Genomic DNA, 4131 nt, shown 5'->3' with positions numbered 1-4131 from the left:
TGAGGCAGGTACTATTACTATCCCACTTTCCAGATGAAGAAACTGAGGCAAAGAAAACATTTAGGTGTCCAAGGTCTGCCACCTGGTAGGTAAGCAGTTGCGCCAGAAGTGAGACCTCCCCACAGGTCTCAGCCATCCTCTTGACCAGTCTGCTGCACACACGCATGTCGGTCGTTCTCCGGCCCAGACCCCGGGCCTGCAGCGCGGCCCCCGGGTCAGAGGGGACGGCCTCCAGTCAAGGCGCTCCGGGGGACTCGCGCCCCACCTGCAGCCCTGGGCGTGCGCCCCCGTGGCCGGCGGGAGCGCGCACGGCGGGAGCGAGGCGCGGCGCGCACGTGCCGCCGGGAAGTGGCCGCCCGGGCCGCGCCAAGATGGCGGCGGCCGCGGCCGCAGCGGCGACGGTTGGCGGCGGTCGGTGAGGCGGGCGGGGCCGGCGGCGCGGAGGCGGGGTCCCGGGCGAGCCGCCCTGGGAGGCGGGGGCCGTTTCCATAGCGGCGGCAGGAGGTGTCGCGCCGGGGAACTTCCTGGTTCCCGGGCTCGGCTTCGCCGGGATCCTCTTGGAAGGGAAACAATGGGGCGGAGGGCACTGCGGTAGCCACCACCACTACCGCCGCCGCCGCCGCCGCGCCGGAACGCTCGGCCGTCCGGACCGCACGCCCTGCCCGCTGGCCACAGCCGCCGCAGCCGGGACCGTCCGGAGGTAACTTCCTCTCCTCCCCTCGCGCCGCGAGCTCCCCGGGCGTCCTCCCGGGCCGGACGCGGAGCTGGCCCCGCGCAGCCGACGCCGCCATTCCCGGACCCGGGCAGGGGGCGCCGCAGGGGCAGGCCCGGGCGCGCGGCCCCCCGCCCCCACACGCCTTCAGCTGGGGGGTTCCGCTCCGTGACTGGCGGGGCGGCGGGGGCTGGGGCTGCCCGGCGCCGGGGAGGGGGCTCGCCGCCCGCCTCGCTCCCCGCGGGGCCGGTTTCGGTCCCCGGGGAGACGTGTCTCCCGAGCAAGTTTCAGTTGCGACTTCCAGAGTCCAAGTGGGCAGGATTGAGGGAAACTTGGTTCTTTTAAATTAGTGCCTGGATGCCGCGGAACTTCGTTGCAGCCAGGCTAGGGGAGGATGGGGTGAATGAGGGATCTGGAGAGCTCGGAAATCTGTGCGCCTTTGCAAACTTTGCAAAAGAGTTTGGCGCTCACCACCGTAGGACGGTGCGGCGTTCCTAATGCGTGAGAACGGCTACTCGCAGGTGTTTTAATGGCAGAAAACGCGAGAAGTCTACGCGTCGATGAGTGAACCTTTCTAGAATATGAAGATTTAGTCTCTCCTCCTACCGCTAAGCTCCCCGCTACTCCCCTGTTTAATCCGCAGGTGCTTTTCAGACAGTAAGTAGACTTTAACATACCCTATTCCTTTGGGACTGGGAAGGCTTGTTGAATTGGGGCAGTATACAGTCACTGGAAATAATGCGACATGAATGGGAAAAAGGTGGGGACACTGCCTTAGATATTTTGCTTGGTTGGAAGAAAATTATTTCAGTCCTATATTAATACTTTTAGAAATATAATTACATCTTTGGGATGGATATTTGATATAGCTCAGAAAAGTTGCACAAAACTTTAGAGATTACTCTGGCCAACCCCCTTCTATATTGAATCTGGGAAGTTCTGTCAGGGGGAAGTCATGGTTCTTTTTTCTTTCCTGAGGTCATCTTAGTAAGAATAAATTAGCCGGCAGCAAATGAAGAGTGGTTTATTTCCTTTTATTTCTTTTAGTCAGACCCTAAAATTAACAAAAATGTTTCCGAGTTTGTCATTCTTTTATAAGAAAATTTGCAAATATGGTGTAGTTCATTACTTAAAATGGACGTTGGTGTTATGTTTTATTCTACGTAGGCAATTAAAATATGCCAAAATGGAAAAGAAAAAGATTATATTAACAAAAGTATAAATTAACTTTTAAAGGAAAAACACAGTCCTAATTTCAAGTACAGGTATCCTGAGTTAACAGAAATTCTTTCGCCGAGTATATATTTAAAGAATTGATGAGTTGTCACAAAGGCATTCAATGAAGCATCGTTTGCCAAACATTAAGAATTTGGGCCGTGACCCTTAATGTTGGTGCCTACTTACTGTTTTTAGCTAGACTGTCAGGCTCTGTTGTACTTGTTTTTGGTTAGGATAGATTGTCCATTACTAGTTTTAACGATGTTTTTACATGCAGATAATTCCTAGTGGGGACAACTGACTTTGGTTAAACCAGCCAGTAAGTAGAAGTGCCACCAGATTTGGCAGCATCTATTAATTGAGTGATTATCCTCAAACATTATTGGGAACCAAGAGAACTACTTGCCACAGCAGATCCAGTCTGGGTCTCCAATGCCAAGCAAAGGTTGCAGTGGTCCATTTTTGCCACCATGGTCACATCTGTATCAAGTTACTGTTACATTTTGTAGCCAGTGAAGATGGGTGAAAAAGAGGCCAGTAAGTTCAAGCTAGTAGCAAATTGATAACAAACAAAATTACTTTGGTTGAAAAGTTCTAGGTCCTCCTTAGTATAGTGCTGAGAAAAAAAAAAGTTCTAGGAATGTTAAGGCAGTTTGAAGCTGGCAAAAGAGCCAGAAAACTAAAGCTTTGGGAATTGCTACTTCAGGTAGAGAGAAAGAGACAAGTGATTACATTTCTGGTTTATGTTTGCAATTTCGCTTTAACCTTCTTGTTTTGTAACTAGTGCAATTCAGACCACTAATTACCAGGAAGCTATAGTTTGTCCCTTCTCTGTGATTTTTGAAAGGCATATTCTGTCTCACATGTGATTTAATTATAGTTAGGGATTCATTTTTTGCTTTTAAAAGATGTCTCCCATTTTTACAGTGTAAGTCAATATATAAATAATAATTTGAAAGAAATCTGGCTTTTAGCACTCTTCCGTATAGTACATGGAGTTAGAGCCACAGAAACTTGGATTCTCAACTGGCGTGTGCCATTTTCAGGCTGTATCACCTCATGCAAATGACTTAATTTTTTAAAGTTATTTCTTTGTAAAATTCGAGAAAATTATAAATTCAAATTTGTTTATCCAGTGAGTATTCCTTAAATGCCTTTAGTGTACCCCAGGACTTTGTGTTAGGTACCTTGTTTTCAACAACAGGTGGCATGAGTCCTTTGAAGTATACAGGGAGCTATAAAACCTGTAACCAGGGAACCTAACTTGGTTTTCGGGTAGCCGGGGCAAGTTCCCTGAGGAGGTGAGTTGGAGGACCTGAAGGATGAGGAGGAGACAGACAGTAGGTTAGTAGGTGAAAAGAAGAGTTGGGTGGGTGGGAAACTTTGAGGGTGAGAGAAGAGCACGCATAGTCACTGAGGGGACTGTTGGGAAGATTAAAGAACGCTTGTGTGTTCCCCACATGGCACTTAAGCAATCGCTGTTGGTTATGTAGAGAGAGCTGCTGGCACCATTCTCTGATCATCTGAATGAAGTGGTTAGTCTTGCTCCCTAGCCAGGACAGAAAGGGAGTCAGTGTCTACTTGACTCTAACCGCAGTAGACCCGGAAGTGACTCTCGGCACACTTTGGTGTCTACTTTTATAACTCTGTATTGGTTTACTTGTTAGTTTCTACTACTGTAAAACTGGGATTAAATGTTAAAGTATTCTTTGATTTCTTTACAGAGTACTTTATAATATCAGGATAGTATTTTGATTGTATTTTCTTTCTGAAGAGCTAGACCACCTTATTTAAATTGCCCACTCCTCACAAAACTGTAGTAGTAATCCTCCCTAAAATAAAAATGTTTAGTAAGTGGCAGGTAGTTTCATTTGCTTATAGAAAGGTCCTGAGTGACTCTGGAGTTTCATATCTTGTTTTCTTAGGTGTTTTTGGCTCTGAAGAGGTTATTTGGTTATTCTGTGATGGAGGTACACATTGCACCTGTGTCTTGCTGACATTGATATGAGTGTGGAACAAGTTATAATTTTACCCTAGAATTTTCCTTTCACTGAATCAGCAAGTGAATTAAAAATATTAGAGTAACATTTTTTTTCTGAAATAAGTGAAAGAAAACAATTTTTAATCTTTTTAACATATTAATTTTGTTAGTAATGCTATGTATCTCAGTGATGGCAAATTGATATTTTATTATGGAATTA

At 47.3% G+C, this 4131-nt stretch overlaps 1 pseudogene; it reads right to left on the bottom strand.

The window, feature by feature from the left end:
* Nucleotides 1–235: 235 nt before the first annotated feature.
* Nucleotides 236–4131, bottom strand: part of LOC105808523 — an 8541-nt pseudogene continuing 4645 nt past the window's right edge.

Source organism: Propithecus coquereli, unplaced genomic scaffold (assembly GCF_000956105.1).
Source record: "Propithecus coquereli isolate 6110/MARCELLA unplaced genomic scaffold, Pcoq_1.0 Scaffold177, whole genome shotgun sequence".
Classification (NCBI taxonomy): domain Eukaryota; kingdom Metazoa; phylum Chordata; class Mammalia; order Primates; family Indriidae; genus Propithecus; species Propithecus coquereli.
This window is presented reverse-complemented; position numbering and strand designations above follow the sequence as displayed.